The following is a 16325-nucleotide window of genomic DNA, read 5'->3' as shown; positions in this document are numbered from 1 at the left end:
CCGCAGTAGTGAAGATTTATGTACGACATGTATTATGATGTAGTGATTGTTGATGGAAAGCATGTGAATGAGTCACAATAAACCCAGTTTGTTGGCTCGGATTGATACGTCATATGGTATAAAACCAAAAGTGAAGCGAAGTAACTAACTGCGTTAGTCTCTTCAAAATCTACACATTTAACATATATTTATATGGTGCTTTTCTTTGAGGAAAAAATATATCAACCATAATAATCATCATTTAAGGAGGCATGATTTTTTAACATGAAAAGTTCTATGGAATACCAATGCCCCCTCAATACTTCCTCGTTGTGACTAGAAATAGCAAATAAAAAGCTGTTCAAAGTCAAACATTTGCTTGCGATTTAGTGAATGCTGTGCAGTATTAATTTGAATATTCTTTAAAAATAGCAAGTGGAACCATAGGCTTTAATCTAGGCTGCAAAATACTCAAAAAAAAAAATATATATATATATATAATATATATATATATATATATATATATATATATATATATATATATATATATATATATATTTGTTTTATGTTTGTTTAAACTACATATGTAAAATGAGCTTAAACAACACAATTATTGAGAGTTTTTTTTTAATATTTAACAGTTTTATATTCAATCCACTTTAATTTGTAAAAAAAATAATAAGATAGCTTAAAGGTGCAGTAGATGATATGCCAAAATGCTAACTGGTTAGCATAATATCTTTTTGAAACAGTTTAACCCTTGCTGTACAAAGCCATGCCTTCTGATATCATGAACGTGCACCTTAAAGATGACAGGAGACGCACTACTGGATTGTCATTCGCCAGTTAAAAAAACTCATTCATTCATTTTATTTTTTTTACTTAGTCCGTTTATTAATCAGGGGTGGCTCAGCGGAATGAACCGACAACTTATCCCGCATGTTTTTACGCAGCGGATGCCCTTACAGCCGCACACTCATTCACAAACACACACTCATACACTACCCAATTCACCTGTACCACATGTCTTTGGACTACGGGACAAACCGGAGCACCTGGAGGAAATCCACGCGAACCCAGGGAGAACATGCAAACTCCACACAGAAACGCCAACTGACCCAGTTAGAAAACTTTATAGTGTTTTATAATAAACGTTTTCAGTTGTGTAGCAAGCAATACTTGTCATAATGCAAGGATCGCTGGTCTCACTCTCTCACATGCCTTGTCCTAAAGCAACTTCTCTATGATTAGAGGTTGGCCATACTTACATGCTATTTCAGACCGAATATTTTATGTAGCATGGTAAACAATATAGGAGCCACGTCACAGGTTATTGTTTAAAAATAAATCAATGTGAATATAAAACCAACATCCCCTTAGTAAAGCAGGTTAGGCAGAATAGCACAATTTACTTGTTTTGTTGTTAAAGTAAATAAAAATCTACATTATCAATGCTGTAAAACATCCCTTAAACTGAAAATAGTCACATCAATCTTTCGCCGGAAGATTTTTAGTGGCTGAACAACACCTCTGTGCATATAACCAGGGTTTGACATTAACTTTTTTGATCACCAGCCACTGTGCCTAGTAGTTTCCCACCATTACTAGCCACTCGCCATTTTCACTAGCCACAATTTTGTTTGGAAAATATATTTTATATGCATAAATTTGACTTTGGCATGGGTTACAACATGCTAAAATTACTTAATTTAGATTGTGTGTTTTTTTTCACTTGCCTCCTCCTCCATTTAACTGTTTTTGTTTATGAGCTTATACAATGAGCATGAGCAAATGGGTTATGCTTTCATAAAACGTGTTGCATTGCAATTAGTTTTCTTTCACGGGACTTTTCAGGGCTCAACACAATAAGGATTTACCTTTTTTCTCTCTGGCCTCACTAAACTAATTTTTAACTTGCAACAAATTTTAAACAACGTGTCAAAACAAGCAAAATACTGCTGTATACATACACTTTTTATACAACAAAACAGCTGACATTTAAAAATATATATTCTCACACATCTAAAATTATGCACAGTGGTCTGTTCTGACTTAAGATCCCAGATCACCAGTTAACTATGCATACAACAACATATTAAAGCAATATTATTGTAAAGGATGATTATTAGGGATGTAACGGTATCAGAACTTCACGGTACGGTAATACCTCGGTATGAATGTCACGGTACGGTATTTATTGAATCATTTACAGGAAAAAACAAAACTTATGAAAATACTCCAAAAAAGTGCCAAAAGTGTCAATGACATTCAAATTAGTCATCTATCTGTAAGCTTTGAAACAGGAACTTCAATTTTAATAACAAAAAAATATTAAACCATGTAAAAAAATAAAGTTTCAATTTAGTATTGTTGAAAACTCATCACATTCAACATTTAATCACTCACTCACTCACTTAGATAGAGATGGGTTTTAAGGAAAATTATCATATAAATATAATCTGGTAAAAGCTGGTATCTCTGGGTATTTACAATGTCCCCTGGCTGCAACAGAAAAAAAACCCTCTCATTTGGGACTGAGGTTTCTGGGACAGAGAGATATGACTTGGCCCAGGTTGACAGCAGTGGGTAACGTTGTGCATTGTCTTTCCCCCACTTGAGAGGACAAGCCATGAGTGAGATAGAGGTCTCATGTCTGCATCAATCTGAACAGTGTGCTGTGTTTCTGCAGTCCCCATGACAGTTATTAGTCGTATTCCCCAACTTGCAGGCACGTGCACACATAGGGCTCAACCTGTGCAGTGCACATGCCCTTGTTAGTCTTGGATAGAAAGTGCCCTTCCAAAATGATCAAAAGTGCCCCCGCCACGCGACACACCCTCCGTCCCGCCCTTCAGTAGGCGCGCGACAACACCACTCTTGAGTATGCGCGGTCAACCCCCCTCCCCGCTTTACAGTACGCGCGCGACAACACAGCTGATCAGAACGCGCGCGACAACACCGCTATTCAGTATGCGCGCGACAACACAGCTGATCAGAACGCGCGCGACAACACCGCTATTCAGTACGCGCGCGGCGACAACACCCCGCTTTAGGTTCGAACATTTCCAGCTCTTTTTCATCCCCGCTTCTAGCAGCACACTCCATTTCCGCATTACTTGATCTGTAGCGACAACAGACCGCAAGGTATGATGGCCAAGCCTGGGCTGATGGGAATTGTAGTTTCCGCTACCTCCCGTTCGCTTCAATCGTCTGAGCAAATTTTCTCAGAAGACCTATAGTTTTACCGAGTCATGCGACTACGGTAATATCGAAAAAAAATAATATTGCGGTATGACGGTATTTACAATACCGTTACATCCCTAATGATTATTAAACTATATTAACAAAAATAACAACAAGCAAAAGAAAGCGGGTAAAAAACATTCTGTGCGCGACAATGAAAGGATGATGCTGCGCACACGGTTAATGTTGGCCAATTAAAATCTATTCAAAAAATGGTTAAAGCGAAATTGACAACAACTGCTGCTGCTTACAAAGAATCTTGAGCCCTTGAAGGACTGTGGGTGCATGAGCATCGTACTAGTTTCGTTTCCAGGCACGGTTGCTTCGAGTGAGGAAACGGCACAGGAGCTTTTAAACACGCGTGCATCAAATCATCTGTGCGCACGACACTAAAGCCCTTGTTAGTGAGTAAGGAAAGTCTGTCTCACCGTGCGCGTGATCCTTTCATTCGTTATTCAACTGCTTGTTTTGCTCGGTGAAAAGCTGTTTTTGTCAGTCGGGCTGCTACTTGATGCATAGATCAAATTTGTACGCTTCTACACAAACGGTCATAAACTAACAGTCTAATCTAGTGACGACAAGCCAGCACTGGCAATTTAAAAATGAGTTTCGGCCAGCAAAAATGGCTAGTGGGTGTGACTGTCTAATACGCCACAACAGAAATCTACCCGCATTTGGCAAGTTGGCAGATGTTACTATAAAGCCCTGCATATAACCCTTTCATAAAACAACAAAAATCTACATCAGCTTTGTGTGACTAAAAGAGTTTTAAAACAGAACATTACCTCACATGATCCGTCACATGGTGTCACTCTTCCTCCAGCGGGGAAAGTAACTGCAATACTGATTCAAGATTTTAAAGTTTTGATTGAGCATTTTGTTTTTACCACACTCTCTCTCTCTCTCTCTCTCTCTCTCGTGTGCATGTCATGAACGTGGTGCTTGTGCATGCGCAAATGCCGGATCTGCATGAACAGGAGTGCGCAGATGTACAAATCTACATTTGTTAACGGACGGTTTGGGCTACTTATCAGAATTATGGCAATTGTCGGCCTGACAAATTTTAATTGCATAAACATCTTTTCTTACCCAGAATGTAAAAATACATATAAACACATTTAGATCATTTACTTTAATCATTATTATTAGAATGTGAAGAGACTTTCAACCAGCACAACAAAAAATGTTTCTGAAGACAATCCCCTACTTTCCAACACAATCGATTGTGTGGAACTATATGCACTTTTAAAGCGTATATATCTAAATGATCATGATAATAGTATATGGAATATACGTATCGAGACAAGTGATAAATTACATTTATTTTATGCATTGGATATTTATCTAAATTTTGACCATTTAAATGGGGCCTTACTACATTTATCCCAACCTCTATAAAGGTGAACCCAGAACTGACAACAAATATTACATTATTCAACATAAGCAAGAAAAATTATGAACAACCAATCAGAATCAGAATATCTGCTGAGGCATTCATTCATTCATCCATTCATAGTGTTTTAAAGCCTAAATGTTTTGCACCTTAGTCTAATTAATTATTTTAAAAGACAGCTAACATAAATAGCATTTTTCAAGGGAAGTGTTAGAGCTTAACAGTTATTGTTAACGCAACACTCACTAATTATGTAATATCAGATATTATTCCAGTATCGTGCAGCCCTACCTTAATCTTTAAAGAACAGTTTGAATAGCAGTAAAATGAAGGCTTTAGCAGAAGTTTCCTTCTAAATGGTTTTTAAAAAATAATTGTATTCTATATAGTAAAAAATATATGGTGATCAAGTTTTCTAACTAAACAAACTTAAAAACAACTTTAAAATAGCCTGAAAAGCAAAAAATCACATAATGCAAATAAGTTGTTATTTAACATGTATAACCTCGTTTTAAAGGGGTCATTAAGTGAGAATTTCCTAGATATATATATATATAAGGTCACTCTACCATGAAAACATCCTGCTTCAAAACCTAATGAACTCAAACTTTCTCAATGTTTTGAACTTATATTGAAGACCCTCTGCAAAAAAATAAAAATAAAAAAACTAATTATGGAACATTCTACTTTATCAGCTCCAGCCCAATGATTCATTCATTCCTTCTGACCCCAACATTGGGAAAGAGTGGATAAACTCTATTTTTAATGAACTCCTAGACCACGTCACTCAGAATTTGGTCCTTCGTTCATTTGATATACAGGATTTTCAGAAAGATTGAAAATACTTAATAATGATGAGCTGATTATATTAGATCTGGCAGTAATTTTGCAAAAACTAATGTAACTTTTTATTAAGTTCACTATTGCTTCATATTACATTTGATTTTAAATTAACACATTTTTAACAAATCACAGCAGTGTTCATCTATAAAGACTGTCAAACAGACAAGCTGAAGTTTACATTATGTAAACTATTTACCATTTTTATTTATGCAGAAACTTACCAAAACTGATACTGATGGGTGTTGGATCATGACTCCTTTAACATTTTAAGTTAGTTGTACATTTGACAATTGATAAAGCAAAAGATATATAAAAAAAAATGACAGCTGTACAGTTACACTCAGCCAGCCAATAGTATCTGCAAATAGCCTTGATTATGCAAGCTGAAACTGCAAGTCTCGGTATTGCAATGTCAGACACAATATACTCAATAGAGCTAGTGATGTCACTGTGAGGGGTAGGGGTAGGGGTAGGGATGGGGTTAGGTGTGCGCATTAAAGGGAATTGCATGCACCTCAGATTACAACTGCACCAGGTTTGCATCCAGACCAATCTCACTTTGTTAGATAGACCCATGTAACTGCTCAATAAAGCATCTAACGGGCTTGTTTACACCTGGTCACTTCACAAATGGTTCCATTTACACTTGACCACATAAATGGATATTATTCTGATCCTCAAATCCTGTGCTATAAGCAAAAGTAATGAGGTTAAGTTGACTAAAGCATCAGATACAATGCATTTTATTTTAATAATATACATTTTTATAGAAGCGTAAGCTATAACACCCCATTCACACAGGACTTCAGCGTCAACGCTTGACAGAGGGTGTGTCTGAAGTTGGGGCTGACGCAATCGTCATAGCAGCGTCAGCCAATGAAATTCAGTCAGCAATAGGCCACTGTCTGAGCTGATGTATTTGCATATAGCGTTCTGATTGGCTGACGCTTCCATCGGTGCTTGAAAAGTTGAGCAAGTCCCAACTTCTGCAGCGAGCAACGCCACTGAAGCAGCGCAGACGGATCCACAATGCAGTTCGGCAATGCCTGACGTCACCCATTCAAAGTGAATGGGAAGCATCGAAGCTGATGCCCCACACTCTCAGAAATAAAGGTACGGGAGCTGTCACTGGGGCAGTACCTTTTCAAAAAGAACATATTTGTACCTGAAGGGTCCATAATGGTACCTCAAAGGTACTTTTTAGGTAAATTTGGGTACTAATATGCACCTTTTAGGTGCCACTTTGGACTATTTGGAGACAAATATGTATCCTTTAAAAAGGTACTGCCCCAGTGACAGCGCCCGTACCTTTATTTCTGAGTGTGCATGTGAATGGGGCAAAGAAGAAACATCGATTTTTGTCATACAGATAAATGCAAGACATCATTAAAAAGTGTAAAAGGTTTACCTTGAATTTGTGAAGAACTACTCAGCCAACAATAAAACTTTCTAAACAAACGAAAAAGTATTTTTACCCCCCCCCCCCCTCCATTCACAGGCTGCAGGTGTATGATTCATCTATTTTGTTAATGCTGTCATATCATATTAATTTAAGATCCTAATTTTATCATCAGTCATTGATGACTCGTCAAAAACAGAATAAATACAAATAATAATTATATAATTAAAACAAAAAACTCCAACCGTGTGTGGTGTTGCTTTAACTGTTGCATTAGCCCTTCCTCATGGCCCATAACACACTCTCAAGTTTATTTTTTACATAAGTAAAATTTTCATTTGTGGTTTGAAAACCAGATGCATTTACATCAGACCAGTTTCTACTGGAATGTGTCTTTCACCCCCACCTGAAGTGATTTCAGTGATTAGATTTATTGCTATCTTGGTGCATTTCAGTTTGCGTTTTTGCCATTTACACCTGTCCTTTTCACAATGAGATAGCTAGTCTATAGGAAGAAATGCATTAAGTGACCAGTTGTAAACAGTCTCAATGACAAGAGAGCAACACAGTGCACTTAGACATGTTCATGTAATCAAGAGGAACTGTTGAATTTCAAAGCAAGCATCAGGTTGGAGAAAAAAGGTGGTTTAAAGTAGCAGTTCACCCAAATTTTAGTTACGCTATTAATTACTGACCCTCAGGTTATTCCAAACCCCTGAGACCTTCATTCATCTTCAGATCAGACATGAAGATGAAATCTGAGAGCTCCCTCATCCTCTATAGACAGCAAGGTTCCAGATTCATTTAATGTCCAGTCAAAATATGCCATATGTCTACATTAGTACATTCAGAAGCTTGTTCAAGCTTCAACAATACTTTGATGCGCACATGAAACAAATATAATGATTTGTTCAGCAGTTTCTTCTCCTTAGTGTCCTCAGTACACTGCCTAACAATGGTCTTGTCATCGATCCCAGTTGTAAGAGCAACGAATAATAACTTGATCATCTGGAAAAGTGGCAGAAGGTCGATTTTTCCAATAAATCATCTGTTGAGCTGCATCACAATCACTGCAGATGATCCATTGGAAAAAGCATGGATCCAAGATTCTCACAGAAATCTGTCAAGTTTAGTGAAAGAAAAATCAAGGTTTTGGGGTTACATTGAGTATTGCGGTGTGCGAGGTATCTGCAGAATGGATGGCAATATCAACAACCCGAGGTATCAAGACATTTGTGCTGCCCATTACATTACAAACCAAAAGAGAGGGCAAATTATTCAGCAGGATAGTGCTACTTCTCATCCTTCAGCCTCCACATCAAAGTTCCTGCAAGCAAAGAAGGTCAGGTTGCTCCAGGATTGAACAGCCAAGTCACCAGAGTGAACATTATTGAGCATGTCTGGGGTAAGATGAAGTAGGAGGGATTGAATATGAATCCAAAGAATTTTGGCGAACTCTGGGAGTCCTGCAAGAATGCTTTCTTTGCCATTCCAGATGACTTTATTAATAATTATTTGAGTCATTGTAGAGATGTATGGATGCAGACCTCCAAGCTCATGGTAGTCATACCCAATATCATTTCTTTTTCCACTGCACCATGACTCTGATAAATGACAAGACTTTTGTCTAAGCAAAGTCAGACCTTTCTGTTCTAATCAAGGTATGATCATATTTTATTTTGGTAAAATAATCATAATCTAGAGGCCTTTGCCTTTTTTAGGGATGTCCCAATCCGATATTGATATCGGAATTAGAGAAAAGGTGTGTTTCAATCCAGCCTCTGCAAGTATATTTATGTTAAATATAATATGTACAATATATATTATTATCAAATTAATAATGTTTGGAACATTTATACAGCCATAATCTTCTTATGATACAAACACAGATGAAATAGCTCTGATCATGTAAATGTTTGTACTAACCATACTGCACATTTTTATTAACTTAACATTAATTTATTTCTGCTGCCCAGTGTGAAAGATATTTTTTCAGCACAACTGGATCAAAAATTTTTCAAAAAGCTGTGTGTGAAATTGAAATTTTGGGCACTGAACCTTTAGCAGTATTTCAATTAACAGTATTTTTTTCTTATGTTCCTGCTCTCAGCAGTTTCTACTATTTGCTGATGATAAAAAATGAACTGAAGTAACCTTTAATTAGCATTTTGCACTTAAAAAATTATTTTTGTTTATTCAATTAAGATATTTTTCTGGGTCTTAATATTTATTCTTTAATTCTTTTTATGTAAAAGGTTCATGCAACCAATAGTTCAATGCAACCAATAGTTAATATACTGGTTGTTTTTTTCCATACTTACTGTTGCTGACTTGTTTTCAGTTTGATCTAGTCTTTTATACATTCGACTCAACAAAATAGGTAAAAATAAAGTATTCATAATTTGTGCTGATATCGGATTTATATCGGTATCGGACTGATGGCTGCAATATCGGTATCGTATCAGAAGTTAAAATGTTGTATCGGGACATCCCTACCTTTTATATAAGCCACTTCTGTGATCAAGAAGTCAAGTTATTATTTGATGTTCCTCAAACTTGGATAAGCGACAAGACATTTGTCAGGTAGTGTATGAGGTTCACGCTCATATATCGTGCATGGACAAGCAATTTAGTAACACAGAGGAGAAGAAACTTTTGACTTCAGTCATTATTTTTGTTTTAAGTGCACACAAAAGTATTCTCATAGCTTGAAAAATGTCAGATTGTACCACTGAAGGTAACTGTTCCTTTAAATTAACACGACATGGTTGTTTATGCCAGACAAATATTAAATAAAGTGCTGCATCTAAAACCCAAAAATATCCAATGAGTTGCAGTTGTGAGTGAAAAAACTTTTTTATTACCAGAAGAAAGAGAAGACAGTCCCATTGGGGGTTAAGTTGATAGAAAGAAAAGAGTAGCTCAACTAAACACTTGTTAAACCTAAACTCTGTAGAAGAGCATCTCTGACCACCCAACATGTCAAAACTTGAAGCAGACAGGCTACAGCAGCAGAAGACCATACAGGGTGTTACTTCTGTCAGCTAGAACACGAAACTGTGGCTACTGTATAATTTGCAGAAGCTCAAGAAAACTGGACAAAAAGCTTTTCAAGACGTTTCACATTTTCCTGTTTCAATAAATCGAGACATTTCCTAAACAGCATTTGTGCAACTATTTAAAATCATCCTTAACATGGAATTAAAAACCAAATCCTGCTCTAAATGAATCAACAGAGGTATTATATCTGTATCAGGACACAAACGATCCGTAAATACACTAAAGGAGTGAGTCATGCTATTAACATATTTGCGGTAGGATTCAAAAGATTACTGTGTAATTCATGCTCCAAGCTGGACTGCATTTTTTAAGCAACTGCTTTCAGTGTTTAATGGCTGGACGCAATGATGTAAGGTCACTGGTAAAGTACTGCAGTGTACAAACAGAAGTGAATCCTTAAAAAACTGCAGCACCCAGCTTAAACAGCTGGGCCAGCTTCAGACAGGTCAACAAAAAACAAACCTTCAGGGAGGACAACTTTATTTTCATATGATCTCAGCACTACTCTTTTAATAAGACTCATATTTGTGCAGAAGACTCTCTCTGGGGCAGCGTTAGATGCAGGATTTGTTCCAGCTTCGCTCAGACAGAGGCTCAAAAAATGTATAGAATTTTTAATTATATTCATTTAACAATTTTGAGACAACAGTGGAACTTTTTTAAAACTAGAAACTTTACAAGTCTACTTGATTTTCCAACAATGATATAAACATGCACTTGTTCATTTAACTCAGCTAAGAGGTCGGAACTTTAAATATTTTTCTTTTACAGGTCACGTTCATAAAAATTCAGATTTGATTACTAAACTTGAACTTTAAAATAGAGCTGGATGCACAATTTTTTTGTACTATTACCATTTTTAAGCATTATTTTTTGTTAGCATTTTAGTTTCTTATGATCTTTTTTTGTCAATTGGTGAAAGACAAGACATCATAGAAGATTATTTAAAAAAAAACAAATTATGCATACAGGTGAAGTCTCAAATTGAATGTTTTTAAAATGTAATAATAAAACAACATAATTATCCTGATATGTGCTTATTAAAACATTAAAATAAGTGATTACTTTAAATTGTATGCATTTTTTATTAAAAAAGAAAAACATATTTTTTAAATATTTTTTTTCCTCAGAAAACATCAAGAAACTTTGTAAAGTATTAAAAACATTCAAAGTTTTTTTTATTTATTTATATATTTTAATTAGTTGTTTTGGTGCTTGAAAACCCCTTTTCATTTTTTAACCATTACTCCTAAGTATTTCTTAAATAATATGTAATATTTTATTTTCCTTTTGAGATGATTTTGCTATTTTTATGTCAGCTAACATTTAATTTTATTTTTGAATTTTATTCATTTTTATTATTTATTAATAAATAAAGCCAGTATTTTGTCTCAAGTATCTATATGAGAATGAATGGAAGGAAATGATATGAAAAAAACCTTAAAATGTTTCAAACTGATTAAAATTGAAAGCTGAGAGGACTATCCAATTTGACAAAATATTAAATAAATTATTATTTGCTGTTTACAGCAACTTACAGACCATAATGATAAAAAATAAAATAAAACTATCTTACATAAATACACTTTACGGAACATGTATTATACACACAGCCCTCACTTTTTTTCCTCAACTCCTTAAAGGTGCCAAAATGCTAACCGTTTAGCATAATATCTTTGAAACAGTCCCTCCCCTGCTGTCCAAAGCCACGCCACAAACATGCACAACTTAAAGCTGACAGAGACCCACTAGATCATGTCATTCACCAGTTAGAAAACTTAATAGTACTTTATATTACTACAATTTTGAAATAAAAGCTGTATTATATCTAGCACAATTTCCATTGTGTAGCCAGCAAAACTAGGCATAATGTTCAATATTTCTCACTCTCTCATATGCTTTGTCCTAAAGCAACTACAGTATGCTTAGTGCTTGGCCGGCAGGGTGCAGGAATTACACTTATTAATAAGCCATACTTGCATGCTATCTCAAAGTAGCATGGTAAACAATATAGGGAGCACACCACAGGTTGTTATTGTTCAAAAATGAACCAATGTGAATATAAAACCAACTTAACCTCAGTAAAGCAGACTAGGTAGAATAGCACTATTTACTTCTGTTTTGTTCTTAAACTAAATAAAAATCTACATTATAAAATACTGTAAAAGGTCCCTTATGAAATTGAAAATAGTCACATCAAGCTTTTGCCGGAAGATTTCAGTGTCTGAACAACACTTCTGTGTATATAACCTATTCGTAACAACACAATCTACATCAGCTTTGCGTGAATAAAAGAGTTTAAAGACATAAAATTACCTGTCTAAAAGGGAGTCTGGATCGGATAAGTGGCCGTCAGGAAGTGCGATATGCACATTAATATAGCAGCATTTCTTATGACACTGTATAACAATAATTAATATTTTTACAGTACTGTGACGATTTGTTTTAGGGTTGGGGTGGGAGTAGGTGTTAAAAACTACAATCTATAGGGTAATTTAATAGATACAAGGCTCGAAATTGTGACCATTTTGATCGCATATGCACCCGAAATTTTATCTAAGCGACCTTGAAATATATTTGGGAGCATTTCTGCGAGTGTTTAAAATTGTAGGGGGCGACCAATTTTTACTGCAAAATGTTCAGCACATGCGCGGATTCGGGAGACATTTACGCAGAATGCATCTCTAAGCTCTTTGTCTGCACTTGAAATGCGAAGCGCAGCGCTCGGGAATGGTTTAAAACAGTTTTCATGTCAACTTGCAGTAAACAAAGCCTTCGCGCTCTTCTTATTGGCCCACCACTGCTCTAGCACTGAACGCGAATGATTGGTTAATATCAGCTGTCAATCACTCAGCGCCTTCTGGCTTCGGATGACAAAGAGCTACTACCGCGAAAAACTGTAAAGCGCTGAAGATGAGAATGAAGATAACATAACACTTGACAGATTTTGTTTTAGAAATCATGGCATCTACAGTTACAAATAATGACACATCTTACTAGTTATACCGTTAACACGTTAATTCAAGCAGTGCGTGCAGGGCCGGTGAGCGCTCCGTGTATGCTTTGGTCACTCAGTTATGTTATAAAAATCTATTTTCTTGTGATAACGGGATTTTGTTGAGACATATTTTCCTCACGCTTGCATATAACGTTATATATGAATTTTTTTGGCTTTTTAGTTTGATTAGTGTTGATTTCAAATACAACCAATATGTTTGTATAAAACTTGTGGTAACGGTGCTTATAATTGGTGGGTGCGACTAAATTTTGGCTGATGCGCCTAAATTTTTAAAGTTAAGAGCACCGGTGCTACCAAGCAAAAAGGTTAATTTCGAGCCCTGAGATAGCATAAATAATACTCGGTACAACTACTGTTTTTACCTTACTGTGACGGTTGGGTTTAGGGTTGGAATGGGGGTAGACGTTATTAAAATACAATAAATGAGAAACGTAATAAATAATTAAAAAATTCTCGTTTACTTTCGGCTGCAACCATATCCGATCTAGCAACAACCATCTAAAAGAAATACTTCAGCCATGATGTCATCCTTCCTCCAGCGTGTAAAAGTAACTCCAATATTTATTAAGGATTTTAAAAAGTTTTAATTCAGCATTTGTTTTTACCGCAGAAACTGGCGTGCATACACACAAATAGCGGAGGTGAGCAGTTGTACAAATCTACTACTGTTGACAGACAGTTTGGGCTACTTATCAGAATTATGAAAATTGTCGGACCAACAATATTTAATTGGATGAGCATTTTTACGTTTTACGACTTACCCAGAATATAAAAATACACATAAATACGTTTAGGTAATTTACTTTCATCTTTACTATTGGAATGTGTAGACTTTCAACCAGCACAACAAAAAATGTTTCTGAAGACAATCCCCTACTGCTGCTTTGAGAATTATAATTATTGTGCAAAGTGCTATACAAGTAAACTTGAACTTAACTGAATTGAATTTGCCAGCCAGTGGCATAAACTAAAGGCTATTGGCTTCAAAAAATAGTACATTTGTTATAGCATTATCCTCTGCGGTAAACTCAATTTATGTTTTTATGAATGGCAGGCATTCCAATTTTGTGGACAACTGCTGACATTTCTGCAGGTACAGACAGCAATGGCATTACTCCATAGAGCTAAACATGACCAAGAATTCCCATGATGCATCTCTTGCTGGGTGTTTAATAGAGGTGGAATGAAATGGACATTGAGTGAGAGAGAGAAAGTGGGAAGGTCACTGAGAAGTATCACTTAATTTGGCAGCTGAAAGAGAAATCACAGGCTCCGTTCCAAAAACTAGCAAGCCGTCTACATGCGGTTTCCTTTTAAGGCAACATCTAAAATGGAACATCACTTTTTGAAACATGTTTCACTAGGTTTCGGGACAAAAAGAAAAAGCCACATTCATGTAATTCTGTTTGTTTGTGTGCGTCACTAGGGGCTAATAAGAGAATCTGGGGCCCGGGGCTCCACGTAATGCCACTTTAAGTTACTTCAGCCATTCATAATGACCCCAGGAAAGAGACAGAGGAAGTTTCTCAAAGAATTACTGTCGAGTCACATTTTTAGGTACCAGTAGGGGATGAATTATGCATCTGCGTGAGACTGACAGAAAGAAAAATGCAGCAGGGTCTCTGATTCACCTCTTTCTCCCAGACATGATGAGTTATAAGTAGGTCCACACAAAATCTGTCTGCGCAGAAATCTGCAGATTTTCAGCTTATCATTTAGTCTATTTATTTAGTTGTGGGTAAATTTATATTTATTCGGTTTTTAAATTAATTTCAGTAATATTACTGACTAATATGAAAGTGTTTATTAGATTTTTTTACAATACAATTTGTAGATATATTATTTTAGAGACTAGCTTTGTTTACCAAATAAATGGATCTAATAGGATTTGCATTGTAAACTTGTAAACATTAACTAAAATGTTGAAGTTGCAGCACATACAAAATGGACCGTGCTTATTGGTTTGAACCAAGCCTTACTCATGAATGAATGCAACACACTCAGAGACGTAATACGGGACGCCCTGGTACAGACGTCCAGTCCACACGCTGAAATACACGCTAAGATCTCATGGCCGTGACGCAGCTTCAAAAATTCGTTTCAAACCGGAAGTACGAATTTTCTCGAAATAATGCAAAAACAACCAATTTTCACTTTTTAGTGAGATATGTGTCATAATAGTGTTTTTAGCAGTGTGGGACACATATATGACTGTCAACAGCTCAAAAAATGTGTTTTGGTGTTTCGTGACCCTTTAATATTGGATTAATATCCCTTTGCAGCCATATCCAGTTTTGTTGTCTGAGTGGCGATCGTTTCTAACTTAAATGGTCCTGTGGTCCACTACAGTGGACATGCTATAAAATTAAAAATAAAACAAAATGTAAAACCTTTAAATTGTAGCTTTTTCTCTGGGTCTCAGGAGGATAAGAATGTGGGCACCCCTGCATTAAAATAACAACAGTTCCATTACATGCCAAAAATAACCAAAACATGTCAAAAGTAAACCTTCAGTTTTTCATCTTATTTGCGATCAGTATTTTTGCTGCATTACAAACAGCCAATTTAAGTGTATAAACTATTACTGAGCCGTATTTCCATTCTGATAACAGCGCTCTAAAGACAGCATCCTATTATTTCTATTTTACAACGTAAACAGACGTTAAACATTCTCGCGTAGTTCCTATATGTGAAAGCGCGTAGTGTGTTTACCTTCTGTACAGAAACTTTTAATTAGACAAGGATACAAAATCCTGCCGTTAGCAGCAAATTAAAATGAACCGGTCTTAACTGGAATCCAGAAAGTTTTAATAAGCGCACGACTCCGTTATTTAAAACCGCAGTCGTGCGTGGTTGTAAAACCAAACATTTACGCAGCGTTTATTAATTAGCGACGGTCCCTTTAAGCACGTGAACGCGCATGGTGTCTTTTCCATTGCGACTGTCTGCAACAACTTCAATGCTTTTTTTTCCTTGCAGAAATGCCGCACATAAACTCTCTCGAACCACTCCCGGCCATCATGATAGAACTTCATACGAGAGATAGAAATGGCTTACGTTAGTAAGTGTGTCGTCGTGATGGGGACAGAGCCGCAGAGGGAAGTGTCTCTCCTCCAGACGAGGCTGTCAAGAGCGTCTAGACTGACTGTCTCACTCTCATGGCCAAAACTCAGCAGAGCACAAACTCCCGTTGTGTTCCAGTCAGTCCAGCCCTCTGTCTCACTCTAGGAGTAATTTACAACACACTGGAGCGACATCTGCAGGACAGGAGTACCAACGAGCACACACAAACGTCATCATCAACAATGTGTGCCAGGGTAGAGACAGACAGATAGATAGATAGATAGATAGATAGATAGATAGATAGATAGATAGATAGATAGATAGAT

The 16325-nt window shown here is 36.3% G+C and overlaps 1 protein-coding gene across 2 annotated transcripts in view; it reads right to left on the bottom strand.

Annotated features, from left to right (window-relative positions):
• ldlrad4a (low density lipoprotein receptor class A domain containing 4a) overlaps nt 1-16107 on the bottom strand; it is a 180309-nt gene extending 164202 nt beyond the window's left edge. For both annotated transcript variants that reach the window (XM_021468294.2, XM_073931548.1), the window contains exon 1: nt 15994-16107. The gene's annotated coding sequence lies outside the window, so the exon portion shown is untranslated. The remainder of the gene's footprint in view (nt 1-15993) is intronic.
• Between the last annotated feature and the right edge of the window lie 218 nt (nt 16108-16325).

This window comes from Danio rerio, chromosome 19 (genome assembly GCF_049306965.1).
Source record: "Danio rerio strain Tuebingen ecotype United States chromosome 19, GRCz12tu, whole genome shotgun sequence".
Taxonomy (NCBI): domain Eukaryota; kingdom Metazoa; phylum Chordata; class Actinopteri; order Cypriniformes; family Danionidae; genus Danio; species Danio rerio.
This window is presented reverse-complemented; position numbering and strand designations above follow the sequence as displayed.